Source organism: Myotis myotis, unplaced genomic scaffold (genome assembly GCF_014108235.1).
Source record: "Myotis myotis isolate mMyoMyo1 unplaced genomic scaffold, mMyoMyo1.p scaffold_m19_p_8, whole genome shotgun sequence".
Taxonomy (NCBI): domain Eukaryota; kingdom Metazoa; phylum Chordata; class Mammalia; order Chiroptera; family Vespertilionidae; genus Myotis; species Myotis myotis.
Window position 1 is genome coordinate 81153656 of NW_023416390.1, and position 26216 is coordinate 81179871.

A 26216-nucleotide genomic window follows, 5' to 3' on the forward strand; every position below is an offset into this window, starting at 1 on the left:
TATTGATTTTCCCATTGCTGTTTAAGCACACCTGAACCCTGGACTGTTTCCTCCTTTACATTTTTATTTGTTCTGTTAACCCTCTGGACTTCCATCCCAACTTAGAGTATCTTACTTTGTCAGTGCTCAAAACACATAATTCAATGCCAGCTAAACTCTTCATTGATGCCTTTCCTAAGTTTCTGAAATGATCATGGTCCTCCCTAATTACGACTTCACTAAACTGACTATAGCAGTTTAATCTTTATATCAATATTCCCTTATTTGTCCTCTGAGAAATACTAAGCCTTTTATATATTAAAATTATTATTATAGAAAAGCTCAATAGTTTAAAAACAAAACAAAAATCTCCAGAAAAATTTAGTGTAAACAAAGTTATCTAGATTTATTTACTGCAGTCATTCTCAGAACCAAGAAAATGTATGTGCTCTTTTACTCATATTGAAGAGAAGCTTTAGTATACAGGATTTTACCAATGTTTATTAGTCTCAAACTCTTTTTTTGTCCATATTTTCTGGTAGAATTTTATGGAATCTCATTCTGCAGAGGACTGTTTGGGTGATGCCAGTTCATAATGTAGTTATATGTTTGTTACATTCTTTCAAGCCATCGAGCAAATTTCTAAAGACATTGACCTTTCTTCTTACCCATCTTTGTGTGCTCTTAGCTCCCTGAGCAACTATGAGTACATGGTACCTGTACACCAACAGGGAGGAGGTAAAAATGGCAATAACAATGCAATATCCATTGGCTAAGATAGTGGAATAGTAGCAGAAGAATGGAGGAGAGTGTTCCAGATTCTACAAACATGAGGAAGTGCCTAAAAGAGCACTAGGTAATCTGTGAAGGTCTAATATTGTTTCTCTTTCCATGATACTTGCTCCTTGTGTCTTTTCCATCTGGACCAAATGATTTCAAACACATGCTTCATGTAGCTCTCCACTGTGAAAGATACTTAAAGAGATAGGATCACTTCATGTCAAGGTACAGTCTCATTTCCCCTCTACTATTCTCAAATTAATAGGAACTTTACATCTGTCATATCTTCTTTAACAGATGAAGGTATGGAAGGTGGATGATAATGCACTGGATATTAATTCAATTTCAAAATTTATAGCAAGATGAATATCTTTCAAAGTCTTGATCCTAGTAAGTTAAGCCAAAGTAATATTTGAGCTATCTACCATCTATAACAGGGTTTGACCATTATTTATTTCTGAAGTTCTTATGTATATATGTATTAATTAATACCACTTTTGTTTATGTTTTCTTATACATACTATGAAATCCTTAAACACTGAGATTGAACTTAATGTGCCTTGTTTTATGCTCTGCAAAGAAAAGAATATGCAAATCAAATAAAATTTTAATAATTTTCTAATTAATATATGACCCATGTATTTATAGAATGTAATCTTGTTCTTCTTTGCCTAGGTTAACCATCACGTGTGTGTGTTTTTTTGTGTTTTGTCAAGCCAAGTCCTTATTTTTGTACTTAAATTTATTACATCCAAAAACCTATTTGCCTTCATCATCTACTTTCCTCTATGGCCTTGTTTCTCAAAGGGGGATGGGTCAGAGAACCAGTAGCATGGGCATAACCCAAGAGCTTGTCCAAAATGCAGAATTTTAGGTTCAAACCTATACAGACTGAATTAGAATACACATTTAAACACAATTCCTTGGTAATTTTATGCTTATTCAAGTTTGAGAAGCTTTGTTCTAAGTCTCTTCTGGATTTTCACTATGGTCTCATGACTTAAAAACTTTCCTTTCACAACTTTTCCTATTATCATGAGACATTTCTGCAACTCTTTTCTCTCCCATTTTAGCAAGTCAACTTGCTTGAAAATCTCTAAACCACCCTTACAATTAATCTTTCTCCCAATTAAAACCCTCCTATACACATCCTCCACTAGCACCCCAACATTAAAAATGTCTCTGAATATGCGTTCAGTGTGGCTAGCTAGTTCAGATGGAATTTCCCTGCCCTTCAAGATTCTCTAAAGTGTAGCCTAATCTACTTTCTAGGCATTCTTTAGCTTATTGTCTGACTTTCTGCTCCATCATTCTCCTGAAACTTCTTAAAGTCACAAGTTACTTAAAATTGCTGAACATATTGAGTGTTTTCCAAGTTTCAGTTAATGTCTTTCTTCTTAAACTCCCTTTTTCTCAGCTTCTGTGGCATAATCCTCTTCTGATTCTACAAAGATTCATATTTTTTATTCTCATTTCCTTACCTCTGCTTTCTTATTAACTATGTCATCTATAAGCCATCCATCCTCAGCTTTCTTCTTTCTTCCATGCCTTTTCTCCTGAGCTCTGAACTTCTCTCTATATATATGTTGGATATCTCTCTTTGTCAGTGTGCCCCAAACTAAACTTCTTTTCTCCTCCCTTATTCCATTTCATATTCTTCACTGGGCCAGTAAAACTAAAACATATTTCTCATCTCCTCCTTCTCATTATGCTCCATATCCAATTATCTCTGAGTTCTGCCAATTCCACTGTCTTAACAACTCTCTAATTTATCTTACCTTTCTTATCACATTGTTACTTAGTTCAGTAGTTTTTCATTATCTCAAGTATGTGCTATAATAATTGTCCCCTACCATATTTTCCTGCTCTTCACCTGCAGTGTTCTTTCTAATCAAGCTTCTCACTTCCAGAATAAAAAAAGCTTTCTCCTTCAAACTGTAGTAACCTCAATGGGTTTCTCTGTGCAGATCCACAAAAGTAAAGGAAGGTCTCCTGATGTTACACCAATGTGAAAGGAACAGGAAGGTAAATCACTCAAATGAGATGTGGTTTCTCAGGCACACTCCCTCTTATCAACTATGTATAAGTTAAAATAAAGCAAAACTTTAAATTGATTATGGGTCAAATATATGTTTGCAAATTGTTTTTAATACTTCCTATATTAGCCTTTAGCTAGTGATTTTTAAAATAAACTTCACTAATTGCTCATCTAATGTAAGTATTCATTTTCCCTATTTTCATCTTTGATTTATACCTAAAAACCCTGCTCAGTGATAACCTTCTCCCCTTCCTGAATTCTCCATTCCCAGTCTCTGTGTTCTTATCCCAAACCTTTCTCATCTGAAAGGAAGTCTGTGAAACTTATTATAGTTCAAATCCATGGCCTAGATTGAGGAAAATGGAATTATTTAGGAATTTGTGAGGGATTGCAAAATCTGAAAGAGAGAAAAGTAAAAACAAAATAAAACAAAACAAAAATACCCCCACTATTTTAGGATCATGAAAAAGGCCCTTCATAATGTCAGTACCAAGTTAAGGTACTGGGAGACAAGACAATGCCTAGGGGGAAAGGTCTGTGGCAATCTCTTTAGTTACTACGGGATATTGCCCAGAATAGGGGTGGCTACCTGGGGTTGGCATTCCTGTGCAACCACTAGATGGCTGCAGGGTCACCTTACCATATTTGCAGAATCTGGATTGGTCAGGTCCCATCCCCTATGACCTTGCCATGTGAAGCACATGTTTTCTCTTACCCTGTATGCCATATTCTACATTACAAATGCGACTATGTGAGAAAGCTCACATAAATGAGGATGCAGAGGGATTCTCTAAGCTAATAACAAGGGTAACAGCAATTCCAGGAGGTGTGGAACTGTCTTATTTAATTCTGCATTTCCAGGGCCTGTCATTCAGGAGGCCCTCTCAATGCATTAATGTGTGAGAGTGCCATTTGCAAAGACCAAATATATGTTTCCATAATTAGCAAGTAACAAACATAAGTACTAAAATGAACATGAATGACCATATAGTTGAAACAAATAGAACAAATATGCAAGTCGTATAGATTTATCTAGAGTTCATTGTTCTGGTGTTCATCTGGCTAGCAGGACTTGCATGAATCACAAATATCACTCCACTGGATAATATTAAGTAAATAAAAAATATTTTAAATGTAACAGCTGCATGATCAATAGAAGAATTAGTAGGCAAACTTAACATTTCATTACCTGACTACTTGAACTGCTAAAAGCAGCCATCTAATCAAGCCAGAGGTAAATACAAAAACTTATACAATCCATTAATACTTTGCTTTCTTCAATGCCAACAGGTAAATATAAGTTCATACATGGAAATTGATATTTCCCAGCCAGCATTTCTCAGTGGTTGAGCATCGACTTATGAACCAAGATGTCACAGATAGATTCCTCATCAGGAGGGCACATGACTGGGTTGCGGGTTAGATCCCCAGTGTGGGGCATGCAGGAGCAGCCCATCAATGACCCTCTATCATCATTGATATTTCTATCTCTCTCTCCTTCTCCTTTCCCCTCTAAATAAAAACATATTTAAAACAAACAAACAAAACGCTGATATTAATGGATAACCCTTAAAAACACAGATAGGCCAGGGATATTTCTTTTTAGGAATGTAAAAATCAAGGAACTGAGCTAGCAATGAGTACATTAGATTCCAAGACCTGTCATTCATGGTCACTTGATAGGTTTTCTCATTTGATGTTTATAAAAATTCTATAAGTAGGTGATATCAACAAAGAAAATAAGAAAAAAATAAGTGAAAATAATTGCAACTGAGTACTTAATGCCAAGAACTTTATTAGGCATGTGGGGTATGTATTATCTAAGGCCCACTTTGCAGAGATGAGGGATGCTGTTCAGAGATGCAGACGACTTGCTTATAGAAACGCCACTCTGAAGTGGTAATGGGGAATCTGAAGCTTTGCCTACTAGACTTCAAGGCCCGAGCTGCTTTCATTGGAAGCACCTACAATATTATGATAGATGAAGACCATTTAGGAGACTAGTGAACTGCTCATCAATTTGTTTTTTAATCAGGTCTGTCTGGGAAGATGTTTTCCAGCTTTGTATTTGCTCCACAATACCTAGGACAGTGTTCTATCATACTCAACAACTGATAAATACTTGCCAAATTGATGGAAGATTTTAGTGTGTTACTAAGGAGCACTCATCAAATTCCAGGGACCACTTTTCCCCCACGTTAATAAACAACTGGTTATGATGAATCATTTAAGTAAAATTAAATTATTATCCTGTGAAAACATAGTTAGTAAATATGAGAATTTTATTATTATTCTGTTTGCTTTTTTAGGGTATGTGAACCTAGTTAAGTAACTAGAATAATGTGTATAGAATTAGAAAAATTTTCCTTAAAAGATCTGATAAAGAATAATAAGTATTTAATATATAAATTTAAGTACAAAACCAGAGAAATTATTTTAAAGAAGTAACTGATATACTGTCCTATGCTTGGATTTCCAATAAAACATCTCTTAATAGATAATTTAATATATCTGCTACTCATCAGTGAATGCCAAATTAGTATAACGATTTGTACCTGTCCTCTAGACACGTGGAAAGGAGATGATATTTATTATATCTACTCTGCATTAAGCAGCTGAGGTGGTACACATACACTGTTGATATTCAAAACCATGTTTGAATATATTGCGTTTATATGGGGAAACTGAGTCAAGGAGAGGTTTTAGTTGCCCAACCCACAAACTTTACTTGTTAAGGCCAGAGTTTAAACCTGTCTGTGTGATTCCTAAGTCTTTGTCTACCCTACTTATAATATGCCACCTCCAGTAACTCCAAACACAAGGAAGACGCAGTGATGCAACTAGGGCCTCCATCCAAAAGGATCAGAGTAAAAGCATAATGGGTAATAAAATATTTACAATAACTATAGGGCCAAGGATAAGTGCACTTTTGGAGAAAAAAAATGACTGGAAGGAAACATACCACAATGAGAACAGTGGTTTCATTACATTAAGTTACATTTTGTTATTTTAGTAATGGAAAAATTTTAACTCATCAAAAAGCAGGATAAGTGTATTTTAAGACAAGGCCTTAAGTCAAATTGAAGAGGAATTCTGGGAGAGGAGCCTCGTAGGACCATGTCTCCCCAACCCTGCATACTGATGCTCTGACCAAACACAAACCAGGGCAGCTGGCACTGATCTGTGAACCCACACTTGCATTTCACACCCGGGGTAGGTGCCGTAGCCTGGCTGGGTGTGAAGTGGAAGAGAACAGTGGTGAAGACTTGTACTATTACCTCGAGTAGGCAGACACTGATCACCCAGGCAGTACGTTAGATGTTGGGTATAAAACGGTGGGCAGCGATGGACGCTCAGCATGCTGCGGGGCAGAGGGTTCTGCTCCTATGACTAGGGTCCTACTTCCTCACAGCTCCCTGAGAAAGGCACCTTCCCCTAAAATTTCATGACGAAGTGCACTCCAGAAGCTGTGAAAAGGAGAGTACAATGGCAATGACAGCAAGTAGAATTTAGTAGTTTTCATTTTTCCTTTTGCATAGCTTTTAATCATTTCCTCCTTCCTTCCTGCCAAATATGTGATCCTGCATGGATTTCCCCCCTACCTTCTTATATATTGTCCAGATTTGGAGATTGATTATGTTTTTCTTTATCAATAACCAGACTCATCTGTTTTATTAAAAACAACTCAGGCTTTTATATTCAAATTTTAGTGCCCCCAAAAGAAAAGAAGTCGCCAGCATTGTGAGTGCAGCTGGACCCCAAGGCCTCCTTGCTAAAACACAGCTCCTGGCTCAAAAAGCAGCGTTGTAAAGCTGCGTGAAATCATCTGCGGCCCCCAGTACAACGAGCTTTGTTCTCTCAGCTCCTGAGGAGGTTGACTAAAATCGGGATCTCTGTAGTTCCCCTAGGGCCATGGTCGGCAAACCGCGGCTCTCGAGCCACATGCGGCTCTTTGGCCCTTTGAGTGTGGCCACGAAGTTTCAATCACACTGTACGTGCACGCCTGCACGTGGTATTATGTGGAAGAGCCACACTCAAGGGGCCGCAGCTTGCCGGCCACTGCCCTAGGCAGGGGTCCTCAAACTACGGCCCGCGGGCCACATGCAAATACAAATATTGTATTTGTTCCCGTTTTGTTTTTTTTACTTCAAAATAAGATATGTGCAGTGTGCATAGGAATTTGTTCATAGTTTTTTTTTTTAAACTATAGTCCGGCCCTCCAACGGTCTGAGGGACAGTGAACTGGCCCCCTGTTTAAAAAGTTTGAAGACCCCTGGCCCTAGGGAATATGCGTGGTGATATCAAAACACCAGCCTTGGACAGGAGATCATTTCCTGTGAGTCTTGGAGGATGGGTGGTCAATGTTTAATGTTTTACGCTGAATCCCAAGCCATTCTTCAGAGTCTTCTTGACTTCCATCTCAAGGATTGAAGGCAAGTTTTCTTGTGGTTTCTGATTCCTATGCGGTAAATGTGTGTGTGTGTGTGTGTGTGTGTGTGTGTGTGTGTGTGTGTGTGTGTGAGAGAGAGAGAGAGAGAGAGAGAGAGAGAGAGAGAGAGAGAGACCTCAAAGCTGTTCTCCCTTCTCTCTTTAACTTGAGCAGCCGGCCTGCTAATTTGGCCTCCTCCTGTCCTTCAGAATTTCCCAGGCAGCGAGTGTTGTAAGAAGCAAGAGGCAGCCCACTTAGGTAAGGAGGCCGTTTTAATTATTTATATTTTAGGAGTAGAAAGAACAGGGAAGAAAAAAGAAATGTCGTATGTCTTTGAGGAGTCCTTCATGGATGAAACTTAAAAAACGAAACAGCAGCTGCTTGGTTTAGCCTGCAAAGAAAAAAACTATAAATGCAAACCATGCTCCAGCAAAAACTCTGAGGAGGATTCCGCATACATCCAGAGCCCTGTACGCATACCTGTGTGTGTTCAATTACCTCTTAGGGAGAATGTGTGGGAGCTGGTGACTGGAAGAGTGCACCTGTGTGAGTCCTGGCGCGGTATTTCTGTGACAGCAGGATGTGCTATAAAGATATTTGGAACAAATGGCAATGTTTTTCTAGCTTTTATGTATTCTCATAGTATTTGCAGGGACATAGCAATGGAGCAGAGTTGCAGCTATGAGCAAGAGTAGGGCTGTAATATTTCAAAAATTGTTCTCCCTAAAAGCTCATGTATTTATTCTCAAGAGATACCCTGAGGCACCCAGTCAGAACCAATGTATTATTCTGTTATGAGCTACTCAACCAAACATGGCTCTCTCATCCCCCAGGTCAAAACAGATGAAAAGGGGAAATGCTGCTAGCAATCAGCAAAGGCCAAACCTGCAGAGGGATAGAAGGAAAAGCCGGAGAGCAGACACAGAGACTTCGGCAGCCGAGCTGTGCGAGGATGCCTATTTTAGGAGCCAACACTTACACCCTGCTAATAATCTTTGGGGGCATAGCACAGAAACTGATGTTCCAAATGCTGACCAAAGTTATCCTGTTTAAAATCCCCAGTGTAAGAAAGCAAAGAAAAATGTAATAATTTTAGAAAACTGTCTATCCGAAATAGATTTAAACGTAATTTCACTTAAAGAGAACATTTTCCCAATCAACCGACGTGGGGTAAATTAGGTGCTACTCCATTTGGGGCCGAGGTTCAGTTAGCTCTGCGAGTTTAGCACTGGGTGCAGGCGGTGGCTACTCCTTTATATAGTCTAGGTGGCTTCTCTCTGTGTCAACAAGGACAGAGCAGTGAGCTTGCAAACCATGTGCAGGTGTGTTGGGGGAGGGAGGTGAAGGTGGGGAGGGGACGTCACTTGCACTAATGGAAAATCAACTCAAAGTGCATATCCGGCATCACCTTTGTATGTGAAGGGCATCTATTTGGGTTTTCATTTTCTGATAGGGAGTGATAGCATTACAACTAATACAATGAATAAATGGAGCTTTAGGGAGTGCCGCAAAAGAATCCCAGCCCTGGCCAGTGATTCGATTTCTCTAGCTCGTCTATTGGCCTGAGCCATCTGGCCAGGAACCAGTGTTCCAGCACAGCAACGGACATAGCCGAGGCAGGCCAGCTCCTTAGTAAACAGGCTGGTTAGAAAGGGTAAGGTGTGGCAGGTGAGACTGGCCAGCTACCCAGACAGAGGCTACCAACCCAGGAAAGGAAACAGGGATCGCAGCACCTTGCAATAAGTGTCTGGTCAGGCCAGGTGGGGAAGGTGCCCAGGCTCAATACCAAGGAATGTCTAACAGCAGGCAGACCAGATGATGAGTGATGAGGGAAGTAAGGCTCTAGTGGAAATCAAAAACAAAAAACAGACTGGCACTGTGGTTTGAAAAAATCTCCATTCCCAATGGGCATTTCTTATAAGTTTAACTTGCTTTTTAATATGTTCATGGATATAAAAATAGGCCTCTAACAGCAATATGAATAGGAAAGTTGCTGACACCAAAACCTTTTTCTTTTAAAATAACAGAAGAAGTGACACCCTTCCTGTTCTCCCTCTACTCTGTCCTCCTCCCACCTTCCCTCACCTTCCCTCAGCAGTCCCACCTTGGAAGTGAGCAGACACCTTCCCCAGTCAGACAAACGGTTAAAAGGTGGCAGGGCCCCTTAAGAAAACCTACCAAAGGACAGGCTAGCTAAGTGGGTAAGTAAGGCAGGGGATAGAGAATTCTGTGAGTTAGAGATCATACACCAACTACATTCCAGTCACAGTGTTATTAGACCATTAGAATGAGTTCAAAGTCCCATTCAATTATGAGACCTGAGCTGTCATTACTCCCACAGCGTCTCATGTAGCTGGGCCTGACTTACACTGAGGATTAGGGGTCGCCACTTCATCACCATGTGGAGATACAGATATTTAGGGTTTAAGAAGAAAGCAGTAGAGGGTGGGATGCGGGACTGGCAGGGGCCCTGCTCTGCATCACACTGCATTTAAGACGAACCTTATAAAACTGGAACAAATAGGTTTTTTATTCTAATGTGTTTTCCTAAAAGTTATGTACATAAATATTCACCATGCCTCATTTCCACCCTACATGGGGGTGGGGGTGCTAGGGTGGATATGTGGAAGAAAAAATAAAAGCGTATCAATTGAATGCTTAGTGCCCCATTGAACACATGACTGCATTTGAATCTGGGACAGAGGGTGGAGAATGGCATCTGGCTGATCAGAGGTCCATAGATTATTTGGGAATACAGCTTAATGGAGTTGACGATGAAATGAAAAATTGTGTCTTCCCTAGCGCAGCATTATAAAGCATCCAGCTTGGTACTTAAAGTTGATTGTGCATTATATAGGTTAAAGAATGGAATTTGGAAATTGAACTTAGGTCTGATTTGCATTTGTGTTTAAATAGTTGCATATACCTTTAACAGAATAATATTTTTCTTCCAGAACACATTTACAGTTTACATTAACTTGATGATTTTCCTCAACATTACTTTAAAAGATAAGATGAACATGGATATGATTACTCACAAGGAAAATAGTTCTTTTGAGTGAGAATGATTACTATATGTTTCATTTGGGAAAATAAAGCACAAACATATTTTTATTAATTGGAACACAAACAACACTACCAAAGCAATTTAATATTTTTAATTGACAGTTTTTTAAGTAGTGGGAAGCATTATATATTAATAACTTTCACATCTAGGGTTGCACTTGAAGATGTTATCAGAATCCTTGATCAATATCTGTTTAGTAAGATTTAAACTCTATGACTTTGTTGAACTATGTTTAATTTATGTGTATTTCTTTGATTCACAATCTACGGTAAATTCTTATTGCTTAGATCTGCCCAAAATGTCTTTAAGATTACCAATATCTTCCAAGTAGTAGAAAAAAATAAATTGCAAATTGATAGTAAAGGAAAATGAATTTCTATTACAATGAACACAGATTTATTATCTAAACGTCTTTATTCTTCCTTCAAATATGATTGGGAGTTATATTCTTGTTAGAAAATTCTAGATTCCAAAAGGATGTTTGCAAAGACTTTATGGTATATTAAAATGTCAACTATCCCAATAATTATAACAAAGAACTTGAAAATATATGCAAAAATGACAACTATTTAATTTCATTTATAGTCTAGTATATTAGAAAAGAGGCTCAGGAGATGTGGGGCTCAAAAACTGTAATCACAGAAGTGAAAAATACATTGCTGCTATAGAACTTGTGTTATAAGATAGTGTCAGAGATAAAATGTTGGGAACTATATAGATTTGTTTTTCAATGTAACTTTAGTGTTAATCAGCAAAGGACTATGGGAAGCCATTGTTAATTTCTCCTTCTACACACACACACACACACACACACACACACACACACACCTTAAAAGCTTCACATTTTAAAAGTCCAGGCAAATACTTCTAAGATGGTGAAATATATAGTGAGCATCTGGTTGTAAATTTAATAATAATGGTCTAGAAAGATTGGTTATAAAATGGACATTTTGGGCCAAGTATCAAAGGTTTAATACATTAAGCTCTGTCAGGCAGGAGAGGAAATTGAGTTTCAATGTGGCCCAGAGGTGAACAGCAAGTGTTAGAAGGAGCTTCTGGGAGACATCGAGAGATCTAACAGAATAGCCTATCGTTGGGAGATAGATCTGAGAATGAAAATAATAAAGTTTTCAGTCTATTTTGTCATAATTCAATGATTCTGTTAATTATACATGACTCAATCTCCTGCCATTACAACAGTGAACTTGGTCAGTGAACTGGTCCTAATATGAGCTGCTTTGCCCCAGACAAATGGTTCCGGGCCTGAAAAACTAAGCTGTAGGACACTGGCTCCCAGTAGGGAGGGCCTGGCCTCCATGCATCAGGATACACCCTGATCTATAAATGCCTCCCAGGGCAGACCCCATGCTGGGTACTTAAGGAGTTCGGGGGAACAAAATAGACAAAGACCTCGAGTGTGGAGTTTATGTTAAACCAAGAAAAGAGAGATAATAAACAAAGAAGTGAAGAAGTGGACACACCCAGGTGGTGATGGGTTTTAGCAAAGTTATGAATCAGAGTAAGGAATATGGAGAGTAATAGGGATACTATTTTATTTTTTTTTTATTTTATTTTTTTTAATTTTAATTAAATCTTTATTGTTCAGATTATCACATTTGTTCCTCTTTTTTCCCCCCATAACTCCCCTCCTCCCGGTTCCCACCCCACTCTCCGCCCTCACTCCCCACCCACTGTCCTCATCCATAGGTGCACGATTTTTGTCCAGTCTCTTCCCGCATCTCCCACACCCCTTTCCCCCCCAAGCATAGTCAGTCCATTCCCTTTCTATGTCCCTGATTCTATTATAATCACCAGTTCATTCTGTTCATCAGATTATTTATTCACTTGATTCTTAGATTCACTTGTTGATAGATGCATATTTGTTGTTCATAATTTGTATCTTTACCTTTTTCTTCTTCTTCCTCTTCTTAAAGGGTACCTTTCAGCATTTCATATAATCCTGGTTTGGTGGTGATGAACTCCTTTAGCTTTTCCTTATCTGTGAAGCTCTTTATCTGACCTTCAATTCTGAATGATAGCTTTGCTGGATAAAGTAATCTTGGTTGTAGGTTCTTGGTATTCATCACTTTGAATATTTCTTGCCATTCCCTTCTGGCCTGCAAAGTTTCTGTTGAGAAATCAGCTGACAGTCGTATGGGTATTCCCTTGTAGGTAACTGAGTTTCTTTCTCTTGCTGTTTTTAAGAGTCTCTCTTTATCTTTTGCTCTTGGCATTTTAATTATGATGTGTCTTGGTGTGGTCCTCTTTGGATTCCTTTTGTTTGGGGTTCTCCGCGCTTCTTGGACCTGTAAGTCCATTTCTTTCACCAGGTGGGGGAAGTTTTCTGTCATTATTTCTTCAAATAGGTTTCCAATATCTTGCTCTCTCTCATCTTCTGGCACCCCTATAATTCTGATGTTGGTACGCTTGAAGCTGTCCCAGAGGCTCCTTACACTATTCTCGCATTTTTGGATTCTTTTTTCATTTTGCTTTTCCAGTTGGGTGTTTTTTGCTTCCTCGCATTTCAAATCATTGACTTGATTCTTGCGCTCCTCTGGTCTGCTGTCGGGAGTCTGTATAATATCCTTTATTTCAGTCAGTGTATGCTTAATTTCTAGTTGGTTCTTTATCACAACATCGAGGGTCTCATTAGATTTCTTGAGGATCTCACTACATTTATCGGCGGCTTCTAGACAGTTCTTGAGAGACCTTAAAAGTGTGGTTCTGAACTCAATATCCTCCATTGACAGTTTTGTCCTGTTTCTTTGTCTCCGCATTTTGTTATGCTTCCTTGGTGCACCCCCTAGTGGTCTTTGTGCGAAGTCTTATAGTTAAACCTTGTTGTAGCTAATACCAGGGAGGGTTTGACCTCCAGGCCAATTGGCTATGAGAATCAGCTGTGTCAGCAGTGAGAGAACTTCTGTCCTCTAGGGAGGTGCTAATCTGGCGTTTGCCTGAGGCTATCCGGCAAATGCCTGTGTGCAGGGCTTGGGCCGGGGCGGGTCGCACAGGATCAACAGGGTGGGCCGAAGAGAGCAGTTATGGCGGCTCTCAGTCCTGTCCCCAGGGGCTCCGCCTCTCTGAGTCCCAGCACCCGCTGCAAAGCTCGGAGAGAAAGCTGCACTCGCTCTGACCGAAGCCAGACAGTCCCGCTTCTCCCGTTTGAGTCTGGGTCCCTAAAGACTCGCCCGGATCTGGAGCTCAGATTCTGCGACTCCCTCCCGATTGAAAACGCCAACCGCGCCCTCCGCTGCCAGCCCGCTCTGCGCACTCCGCACCTCAGAATTTGACTTCAGCACTGTGCCTCCTCTGAGTGTCCGTATGCGTTTCTCTTTCCTCCTAGTTGTGGGACTTCCACTCAGCCAGCGTTCCTGTGGTTCTTGGTGATGTCCGTTCTGTCTTTTAGTTTCACTTTTGAAGTAGTTGTTCAAAGCAGCAAACTCCGGCGTTAACCTATGCCGCCATCTTCGTTCTCCCACCTCCGAGAGTAATAGGGATACTATTTTAGAGAAGATAGTCAGGAAAGGGCTTTCTGGCACAGTGGCATTTGACAGAGACTCGGAGGAAGTGAAAAATGGGCTATTTGGATTCTAGAAACAAGTGTGCTCCTGGCAAAGGAAACAGCAGGAAATCCTGGAGAGTTTCTGTGTAAAGATCAGCAAGATGGCCCTTGAGGCTTCGGGGGTGAGAGCAAGAGAGTGATATGAGATGATGGTTCAGGGCAGTGACAGCAAAGGGACCAAAGCAGTGAGAGCCTTTGGGGCAAGTGTAAGAAATTTGGCTTTTGCTTTCACTGTCACAAGAGGCCATTGCACACTTTTGAGTAGAAGAATGATATCATCTGGCTTCTCTCTTAAATAGTTCATCCAGGCTGTTCTGAGGAAATGGGAGGGAAGCAAGAGTATAGAAAGGGATAACCATCCAGATAAAAAATGCTGATATCTTGGGCTAAGTGGAAATAGTGAGAAGTCGCTGAATCTAGTAGCTATTCTGAAGTGTGGGTCAACGGGATTTACTGATGGATTGGATATGGTCTGTGAGAGCAGAGATTAAAGAGAGAAGTTAATGATGACTCCAATGTTTCTAATCCAAGTGATTAGAAGGATGGAGCTTTCACTTCCTGCAGTGGGTAAGTTAAGGGAGGGAGATAATCAGGAGTCCATATTTAGGCATAAGAATGTGGAGGCACCTATTGGATATTCAATGACCGAGAAATGAAGTACGTATTTTAGAATGTAGAAAAATGAATGGAATAAAGAAATACTGAATGATTACCAGAGAGCCCTAAAAAATCTACCAAAAACTGCCTGTTTCCCCCAAAGAATTCTAATATTCAGCCACAAAATGAAACTGTTGAGCAGGGCAAGAAGGAATGGATGTTTGATGAAGTGGTTAAAGCTATCAAAATCACTTGGAAATATTTTGCCATCTACACGTTACAGTGGAGGTAATAGGGAGACAAAATTTGGGTGACTTGGAAAAGTTCCATAGTTGATCCTCATAGCTCCTTTCCAACATGGAGATCAGTAACATGAATGCAGTCTGGAAAATTGTTTTCTAGTGTTCTTCAGGAGCATTCTCAAAATAATGCCTAGAAATTTTGAAATTTATGAGGGGAAGCAAAGGAAAATTCACAGAATGCACGTTATGTCATAGACACTGTATTTCCTGCTTTACACATATTAGCTTAAGTGATTTTTCCAGCATACTTTAGAGATGGAGACTCTTTGCTTTTTCTAGGATTGAGGAAAATAAAGTTAGATACTTATACCTGGGTAAGATAGCTAGCCTGGGACAGAACTAAAGTTTTGCCTTCCCTGCAGTCATTTCTATCTGAAAAATTTGAAGATGCTTCCAAGTATTTTGGCATTAGATAGAGGTTTATTAACTTGATTAAGGTAATACTAATTATACAATAATATATTAGATCCTATAAACACTTTAAAAATTGTAAGCTTCGTGACAATAAAGCCCATGCTGTCCTATAGAGGACATGCTGTCCACGTATTCCTTCATTCAACCAAAATTCATTTAGTACGCATGATAGGTGAGGAGCTATATACTCATAGCTAAATAAGACACAGTTCTTGTTCTCTAAGCATTCCCTATCCTAACAAGATGGTCAGATAATGGAACACTGTTTCTGCTTTAAAGGCTGTACTCCTCTCGCCTGTTTAACATTCATCTACTGCCTGTAATCCTGAGCTTTGCAGAAATAATTCACTGCTTTCTGCAGTGATCATTTAATCAAACAGGGCCACCGGAGGGCTCCAGCAAGGGTGGCAGGAGTCTGGATTCTGGAATTCAGGGAGAGCCTCTGCTAGCCAGAGCCTGAGGTTCTCAGTAAAGCTAAAAATCAGAGGCTGGAACAGCACAATGTACCTCAGAGCTAACCTGGATCTAGGAAATTTGCCACCTGGATCAGAGATCAACACTGCGGGTCAAAACAGTGTTGAATTTGGGGTTTCGAAATTCCATCTCAGAATTTCAGCTGTTTCAAGAGGAGAGTTATTGCTGAAACAAGTGAAGTAAACAGCAGGGAGGTTATGGTAGGGCCCAGAAGCTCCCAGAGAAAGAGGGTCGACTGAGGCACCCCCTGTGGATCTGCTTAGGTCTCAGCACTCGGGTAGAGAGGGACTGCTTCTTGGGAGTACTCACTGCTGCACCAGGAGTGAGAGATAAAACACTCTTCCAGGTCCCCAGCTCCAGAGGTCTGTGAAAGTCCCCGGCCTACTTCAATTCTTCTTTTAAAGTTCCTCCCTCTGAACACTGTTTTCTTCTTTCAAGAGGGGCTGACACCTTTGGTCATGGTGGTGGGATGCCCTAGATCTGCCTAGTTATATGGGTTTGAGGACTAGACTCTGGATTTGAACTTGAGCTTTTATTAAGGGGTAAACCTGGTTGAGTGTTGGGTTTCATATTTCTGGAAATACTGACCTTAGCTCTTCCTGCTGGATTCACTTGTGTTAGAATATTGCCTGGTCCTGGGAGGGACAGCTGGCCATACCATGACAGCAACGGGTGAGCACTGTGCTGGGAGGCTGGCTAGAAGTTCCCTGGATAAAGCAGATAAACAACAAGCAGAGGAGTGCACCATTTACCTAGTGGGATAGCCTCTTGCTAGTTCATGGCTGGGAGGATAAACTGTAGCTCTTTTCAGAGGCTGGAGGTAGAGGTATTAGTTATGAAAGTAAAGGAAGTACATAGCCATCTAGAAGTGATGACTTGTTGTGATTATTGAAACAACAGCAGCAATGGCATGAGGTTTAGGAGATATCTAAGGTGTTGTAGGATGCCTAGGTTGAACAGAGCTGCTCAACAGACCTGAAACATTAACAAAATATGTGATGAAATAAATGGCAGAAAATGAATGGGTCTGATCAGTGGATAGAACACTATCCAAATTAGAGAATAATTTCCATCCTATATAATAAAAGGCTAATATGCAAATAGACCAAACAGTGGAATAATTGAACAACAGGTCGCTATGACTTGTGCAGACCACCAGGGGGCACATGTGGAACATGGCGGGCATCGGCCATGGCAGGATGGTGGAGCAGGTGAACAAGGGGCGCCAGATCAAGGTGGGTCATTGGTCGTTGTCATCAGGGCAAGCCTCTGGTGGTTACTGAAAATTATTTGCTCCTGTGCACTGTGGTCCCACCCGGCTTTTGAACCTGCTGCTGGTGCTGGCCTTGCTCACACCCTCAGCCGCCACCAGAGCTGCCACTAGCACCCACTCCCAGTGCCTGGCGCCGGTCCCAATTGCTTGGCGCTGTCAGTTGGTGAGAGCAGCGGCTGCTGGCCCCAATTGCCTCTGAGGGCTTCTCCCCCTGCTCCTAAGGGGCAATCGGGGCAGCAGTCACAGCTTGCACCCACTGACGGCACTGGCCTTGCTCGTACCTGCTACTGACAAAAAAAGCACAGTAGGTTTACTGTACTGAGATCCTAACTGTGCTACATGTACTATTGCAGAGTCCAATCATCTTGTTCTTGATAAGGATGGCCATGCCTCAATAGACTTTACTCTTCTGAGCCTCAGACCACTTATATGACTTGATGGCATAAATGTGTGTGGCATCATGGAATGGACACATTTTTGAGCAGTATTCCCACTCAAGGGTCCCCAAGCACATCTCATTCTGTTCTTTTATCACAGCACCAGTAGAGGGCAATGGACCTCTGAGATTCAGCTTCTGTCAATCTATAGATTTCTTCAGCCAATCTTCCAGTAGTCTCAGGGGAATGGTCTTTGTTTCTCCACAGCCTGGTTCCAGATCCATGTTGTGGGGTATCAAGCAAAGGGTGGAGGAAAACACAGGTGCCTGTAGGCTGAGGTTCTCTATGTCGCACTACGTCAGTGAATCATAAGGGTAGAATTTAGAACATTTCCCTACTTTAAAAAAGTAAAAAAAAATTAACATAAAACAATTTGGTTGGCCCACTAAGATATTTGCAGGAAGGGGGGATGCCCCTGAAACATTGTACAAACTCAGCCCCCACAATTCTGGGACCTGGGAACTCAAACATTTTCTTAGGAATACCTACACAAAGAAATAAGCATTGTTCAAATTACTACGCTGAGACCAGTATACCTCGCCCTGGCCCATACTTCTAGTGTTGGTGTGACCACCATCCCTCTTCTAGGATTTCTCTTTCCTATAAATTGGATCTAACTCTTTGACATTCTCATGTGTATAGACAGTTCCCTTCCATGCACAGGTTAGGATTCTGGATGAGGAATCACTTAGCACTTATTATGGAGAATGTGTAGAGTACAGAACCTTGATTTTTAAAAAAATTCATTTCATCCTGGTCCAACATTCCCATGTAGGGAATGCTTTTGATTAAAAGCATTATCAATTTAAATTTGTTTTTGAAAAAGGGAATTTGACTCTTTTCATAAGAAGGAGAGTCATGAAAAGTAATATTGTTGAGTGTATGCCCTATAAACACTAAGTAGGCCAAGGTGCTAATGCCATTTTCAGCCCATCAAGGTCTTTCTTCACTGATTGTTTGTTTTGTTTCTGGGCTTTGTTTTGTTTTTTTTTTTGCCTATTTCAATCAGTTCCTGGAAGAGGACTGGTATAATCTCCAACTAGAATTGTATGTTTCTCCCTTAAATTCTTTAATTTTAGCTTCGTGCATTTTAAAATATGAGACATCATTACAGTTCAAATTGTGTTCCCACAAACTTCATATATTCTCCAGTTAAACATTTATTGCATACTCACTGTAGGCAACTGCCAAGTCCTCAAAATACAAGGCTTAACAATACAATTTCACCTTCAAGGAATGTACAGATGTACCAACTGTATAAAAAACAACTTTGTGGAAACACATTGGAATAATTTGAGAAAAAATATACTTTGAAGTCCTAACCCACAGAGCCTCAGAATGTGACTGTATTTGGTGATAAGGCCATAAAGAGATCATCAAAGTAAAATTACGTCATGTGGGTGGGCTCTATGACTGAAGTCCTTGTAAAAAGAGATGAGGACTCATTAAGACAGAATGAACTCCATATGAAGACAAAAGACAGAGACCTCAGAAGAAATCAAACCTGCTGTCACTTTAATCTTGGACTCCTAGCTTTTAGAACTGGAGAAAAATAAGATTCTGTGGTTTAAACCAATCTGTCTGTAGTATTTTGTTATGGCAGCTCTAACAAACAAATATATGCACATATACTAGTAAATTTATGATTGTTATTTCTTTGGTGAATTAACTGTATCAATATTAAATGCCCCTCTTTATCTCTGATAATACTTTTTATCTTGAAATATATTTTACCTGATATTAATCTTCACACTCTAACCTTCTTATGTTTACTGTTACTTTCAACCTATATGTCTTTTGTCTTTATATTTAAAGTATATCTGTTATAAAAATAATATAGTTGAAAGTTTTAAAAATCCACTTTGACTATCTCTGCCTTTTTAGAAGAATATGTTTTTATTGATTTCAGAGAGGAAGAGAGGGGGAAAGAGGGATAGAAACATCAGTGATGAGAGAGAATCTTTGATTGGCTGTTTTCTGCATGCCCCTTCCTGGGGATCAAGCCCACAACCTAGGCATATGCCCCAACTGAGAATTGAAGTGGGACCTCCTGGTTCATGGGTCAATGCTTAACCACTGACCCATTCCAGCCAGGCTATCTCTGCATTTTAACCAACATGTTTAGTCCATTGATATTCACTGTAATTATTGATATGGTTGGTCAGCATTGATTATCTTTTATCTTCAAATGTTATATTTATCTTTTTCTGCATGTTGAATAATTTTATTTTATATTCTGGACATTTTGAAGTTATGTAATTGAGATTTGGAGTCTTTTATATTCCTCCAAAGAATGCTGATACCTTGCTTGTTTTATGAAGCCACTAATGTGAGTGGACTTAAACGGCAAGAAATCGATGTCCTCATACATCAGCTACAAGGAAGTGACCTACCACAAACTGAGTGAGCAAAGAAACAGGTTTTCCCCTAGTTCTGTCTCCAGATGAGAATACAGCCCAGACAACCTGTTGATGTCAGTATGTTAGATCCAAAGCTGAGGACCAAGCCAATATATGCGTAGACAACAAACTCATCAAAACTGAGATAATAAATGTGTTTTAGCCCCTAAAGTTTTAGTAATTTGTTATAGAGCATAAAAACTAATATAGAGTAGGATATAAAGAAAACATACACACACACACACACACACACTCACACACACACACACACACACGCACACACGTGCCCACACACGCACACACGCACGCATTTTTGGAAGTTAAGTATCTCAAAGGAAATCAGGGACATGTCTCTCTGATCAGAATACCCAGGAACAGGAGGAACATTCACCCAGCAGCACTAAATGGGACTCAAGATTATACTGGCAGGTTAGCAGTAGGGACTCCGTACGTGACTTCAGTCCAGAGGTGGTGATTGGGAAAGTTCAGTTGTCATAGTGAATGGAGAATTGGGGTGAAGTCCAGAGGATTAAAATGGCCCTAAATTTTTATTAGAACTCATCAAGGGAAAAAGTGACAATAAAAAAGAAATTTTGACTATAATTAAGAAAAATAATGATAGATAATTACAAGAAAGTCAGGACATTAATGAGTGTCTGAGAGACATTTGCAAGGACTATTATATGCCAGAAACTTTGCTTAGTATTTCATAGATCAGCAATGTCCAATAGAAATACAATGTGAGCCATATATAATTTTTAAAAAATAGTAATGGCAATTAAAATCTTAAAAAATATGAAGTTAATTTTAATAATCTATTTAATTTAATCCAACACATTTTTATTTCAATTAATAATCAATATAAAATTTATTAATGAGCCCTTGCTGGGTGGCTCAGTTTATTAGAGTGTCATCCTGTACACCAAATGGATACAGGTTCCATTCCAGGTCAAGGTGCATACCGCAGGACCAAGGTTTCTCCCTCACATCAATTTATCTGTCTGTCTCTCTCTCTGTCTCTCTCTCTCTCTGTCTCTCTGCCTCTCTCTCTGAAATCAATAAAAACATATACTCTGGTGAGGGTTAAAAACAAATCTATTAAGATAGGTTCCTCCCTCTCCACCTCGCTTTTTTATCCCTTCCTTTCTTCCTTCCTTCCATTCTTCCTTTTTTTTCTACCACATCTTCAAATTCCAGTTGCGGATTTTGCACTTAGAGGATGCACAGTCTTGGTTCAGAGCCGGTCTTCTATTTTTTTATTTCAAGTTTTGATATTTAGGCCAGCAAATAACACCTAATTTTTGTTTTTTGATTAATGTTTTTTTTTTTTAAAAAAAAGCAATTTTAGATTTATAGAAAAATTGAGTGGAAAGTACAAAGTTCTCTGTATATGCCCCACACCTGCACCAAATACCCACAGGCCCTCAGTATTAACATTGGTATTAATATGGTACATTTGTTACCACTGATGAGCCAATATTGATGCATTGTTATTAACTAACTGCCATAGTTGAGATTTGTGTCATATATGCTATGGGTTTTGACACATGTATAACGGCCTATGTCCACTGAAGCAGTATTATACAGAATAGTTTCGCTGCCCTAAAAATCTGTTGCCCCAGTTAGTCATTCCTCTCTCCATCTTCCCCACACCTCTAACAACCACTTATCTTTGCAGTCTCCATAGCTTTGCCTTTTCCAGATACCACATAGTTGGAACCATACACCATATAGACTTTTCTGATTGGCTTATTTCAGTTACCAATATGCGATTCATGTTCCTTAATAGGTTTTCATGGCTTGATAGCTCACTTATTTTTGTCACTGAGTAATAATCACTGTATAAATATTCCACAATTTATTCATCCATTTGCCTACTGAATATCATCTATGTAGTTTGCAAGTTTGGACAATTATGAATAAAGTTGCTATAAATATCTGCATGTAGGTTTTTGTATAGACATTAGATTTTCAGCTCATTTGGTTAAGTACCAAGGAGTGTGATTGTTGGATTGTATGGTCAGAGAATGTTAGTTTTGTAGGAAACTGTCCAACTGTCTCCCAAAGTAGCTGTACCATTTCGTATTTCACCAGCAATGAGTGAGAGTTCCTTTGCTCTTTATCCTCACCAGTATTTGGTGTTGTCAGCATTTTGGATTTTCACCAGTCTAATAGGTGTTTGGAAGCTCATTGCATTTTTCATCTGTAGTTCCCTAATGTTATATGATGTTGAGAACACCTACATTTCAGCAGCTCTTAATACCACCACTACCACTACTTGCTAACACCAATTATTACTCTCTATGTACCAGGCCAAACACTTTCATGCGTTTTATCACAACATTATGAGTCAGATGCCATTGTCATTAGGCATTTTGAAGAAATAAAAAATAAAACTTAGACAAGTTAGTATGTTTCAAATAAATGTTCAATCTGTGACTTTCTTTTTTTACTCCAAATATATTTTCATCTCTGAATTACCTAGTCTTCTTTTTTTTCTCAAAATGTGATCCCTTAATTTCTTACTTCAGAACCAATTAGGATGTTGATAAAAATTGAGACTCCTAGTTACATCAGCATTTTCACAGTGAGGCTCTGTAGTGGAAGACTCTGATGCACACCCCAAATTAGAACCACTACACTGTCATAGAAGAATTACTCAAAGTCCAAGTAGACATTTCTATAATTTGTTTGTATATTGCTTCATGCATTTCTCTTTGAAGCATATTTACCAAAAACCACAATCTTTATATATAAAAGGCTAATATGCAAAGTGTTCCCTTGGGAGTTCAACCAGGAGACCGGGAGTTCAATCACTCGCTATGAGGTGTGCTGACCACCAGGGGACAGCGTGGAACATGGCAGGTGACCAGCAGCAGAGGGGCCCTGAGGGAGCGAGGGAAGGAGGAGGTGGGGAGGAGGGGAGGAGTGGGGAACCTCACAGTGGCAGTGCGTGGGTGGAGAAAGAAGGAGGAGGAGAACCTTATCAGCTCTGATTGCTGGCCAGGCCTAGGGACCCTACCTATGCATGAATTTTGTGCACCAGGCCTCTAGTTATTTATATAAAATAAATTATACTGAAAACAATAAGATAATAACTTAAATGTGGATTAATAAGTAGTTTCCTGTGTCTCCTGATTAGAAACTACTATAAAATCTTTCCACAACATTTTTTTCATGCTTGTATCTGAAAAATTCTACCAAAGATTCTTATGATTAGCGTAAGCACTTGAGTACAGTTTATAAAAAACAAAAAACAACAACAACAACAAAAAACTCCTCTTCCCTGGCCGGTATAGTTCCTTTTGTTGAACATCATCCATGCACCAAGAGGTTGCATGTTGGATTCCAGGTCAGGGCACATGCCTGGGTTGCAGGCACATTCCCCAGTCGGGGTCATGATGAGGCAACCAATCAATGTGTCTCTCTCCTCCTTTCTCTTCCTCTCTAAAATCAATAAAAACATATTTTAAAAAATAATTCCTTTCACTTAGATACAGATTTTGAAATAATATATCTGAATGAAGAAAACTGAATGAAACTAATCTACACTAATAGAAGAGAAACATGTAAATTGGTGTCACTCGCTATGCCCACCAGCCAATCAGAGTGGCTATGCAAATTAACCCAACAAAGACGGTGGTTAATTTGCATACACAGGCATGGAGCGAAGACTGAAGGCTCTGGCTTGAGTCTGAAGACTGAAGACTGAAGAGGCTTGGCTTCTCTGCTGTGGCCGGACCAAAGGCCTAAGTTCCAGGTGCCGGAGGAAAACCGGTGCCAGCAGCCAGGGGAAGGAAGGCCTACTGCACAAATCTTCGTGCAATGGGCTTCTAGTATTTATAATAAAAATCATGGGAGCATAGAGAAAATTTTGATAACAGGAAAAGAAAATATATCCCACTGAACAACTACTATGTATTTCTATGTGCTAGACACATTGAAAAAGATAATAGGAAATACTACTAGTATTATGATAAATTTATGTACCTAATTTAAATTCTATTTATTGCTTTCTAAATTTCATATATGTATGGTGTGTGTGTGTGTGTGTGTGTGTGTGTGTGTGTGTGTGTGTGTTGAGTCAGCTCTGACACCTGGTGACCCTATGAACAATGGATGTCCACATGGCCTGTCCTCAACAGCCCTACTCAGCTCCTCTAAACTCATGCCTATGGCTTCTTTATATATATATTTCTTTATTTCAGAGAGGAAGGGGGAGAGAGAGAAAGAGAGAGAGAGAGAGAGAGAGAGAGAGAGAGAGAGAGAGAGAGAGAGAATCATTGATCAGCTGCTTCCAGCACGTCCCCTACTGGGGATTGAGCCTGCAACCCAAGCATGTGCCCTTGGCTAGAATCAAGCCTGGGACCCTTCAATCTGCAGGCCAATGCTCTATCTACTGAGTTAAACCAGCTAGGGCCTATGGCTTCTTTTATAAAGTCAACTCATCTCATATTTCGCCTTCTTCTTTTTCTGCTGCCTTTTATTTTTCCCAGTATCATTGTCTTTTCTAATGAACCCTGCCTTCTCATGATATTTCCAAAGTAGGATAGCTTCAGTTTTGTCATTTTTGCCTCTAGTGATGTTTCGAGTTTAATTTTCTCTAAGACCCACTTTTTCATCTTTCTGGTGAGCCAGGGTTTTTGTAGAACTCTCTCTTTCAACACCATATTTCAAATGAATCAATGTTTTTCCTATAAGCCTCTTCACTTCCAACTTTTGCATCTATACATAGTAATTGGGAATATAAGGATGTATGGTCTTAGCCTTGGTCTCTAAGACACATCTTTGCTTTTAATCTTTCCTAATTCTTCCATTGCTGCTCATCTGAGTCTCAGCCTACTCCTCATTTCTTGGCTGCAGTTTCCATTTGAATCACACACACACACACACACACACACACACACACACACACACACACACACACACACACACAGAGTTTATGGTTTATTAAACTGCAATTTCAACCCAGGCACTCTATAAAATCTTGTGGAGTCCATTAAATTGGCACCTGTCCTTTGTGGCTTTTGATCCAAGACAAGGTGTTATTAAAAATATTTGCAACAGAATTGAGTTCAAATCCCTGTTATGCCTCTAAATAGGTATAGAAATTTGGATATCATCTTACATGATTCTAAATAGAGGTAGGGATATCTTCTACTCTATAGAATTATTGCATTAAAAGCATTAGACAGTGTGCGATTCATATGAAGTAGTCCATAAATGTGAGTTATTATTATTTTCACTATTATTATTCACAGGAAAAATTCAAAGATGAGAATGGACTCAATAGAGTAGTGGAGTGGAAAGAATGCTAGAATGTTAGTGTGATAGATAATGGTACAAGGAAATAAATGGTATGTGACAAATGCATGATGTAGAAATTAAGCACTCTAGGAATAGAAAACAGAGGAAATCACTTTTCACTAAAGTTAACAGAGACAGCTCCAGTGCGTGGTCCAGATAAATATGCACACATTTTAGGTGGAGAAAATGTGCATTTGGAAGGAGTGTCTTTACAGGAATTCACAAATTCAGAGATTTTATCACTCCTTGGCAGCTGGAAGAACCCCAGTGAACCCTCAGACACAGCCCACTGTGCCAAAATTTCACAATGCAAGCAAAGATAGTTCTAAGGCAGGTACTACATAAGACAGAAATTTGGACACAAGTGAGGAGAAGGCATCCTTCTAATACTAATTGAAACTCAGCTTGAATTGCAACTACATGCCCATTTATAGCTAGAAAATTGCAGACTGAGGACCATAGCCTTATAAAGAAGCATTTCACTGAGCTTAGGAAGGCAAGAGGCATAGCCACCTGAAGCCACAGATCCTGCTAGGAGAAGCATTAATTGTTCCCTACATCACACAGCCTATGTGGCTCTGCAATCAACGAGAAAGAGTGGGATCCCACTGGGACTCATTGCTTTTTCCACAAAAATTTGGAATTGAACAAATAGACAACAACCTACAATTTTTTCCATGGTGTCAATGTAGGCTAAGTCTGTGTGGTATATAACAGGATGCAAATGAGTTCATGAAGGGCCCCAGCAAAACATAAAGCACCTTTCTCCTTGCAACCACTTGTCTTTCTTGATGTTTGCTAACTCTGAGGAATTCTAAAGCATAAACAAGGTTAGCATTCCACTTTCAATGCTATCGACATATCTTGGAAAGGAAGGATCAATTTTGTAGCTATACATACATTGGAGAGATAAACTTGAAGGTTTTTCATCACTTATTAAAATAACTGGAAGAAATTGTTCTAAATGTAGTTTCTATTTTTCATTCAATAACCATCCTTTACTGAGAGTTTACTAATAGCCAAGAACTCTATTAGGCATCTTTTAAACTTATTTTAAATTAAAACACAGATCCAGAGACATGGCGTCATGGAACAGAGTGTGAAATCTGGGAGGGAAGGCTGGGGTGGGGGGGGGGGGGGGGGGAGAAAGCAACTAAG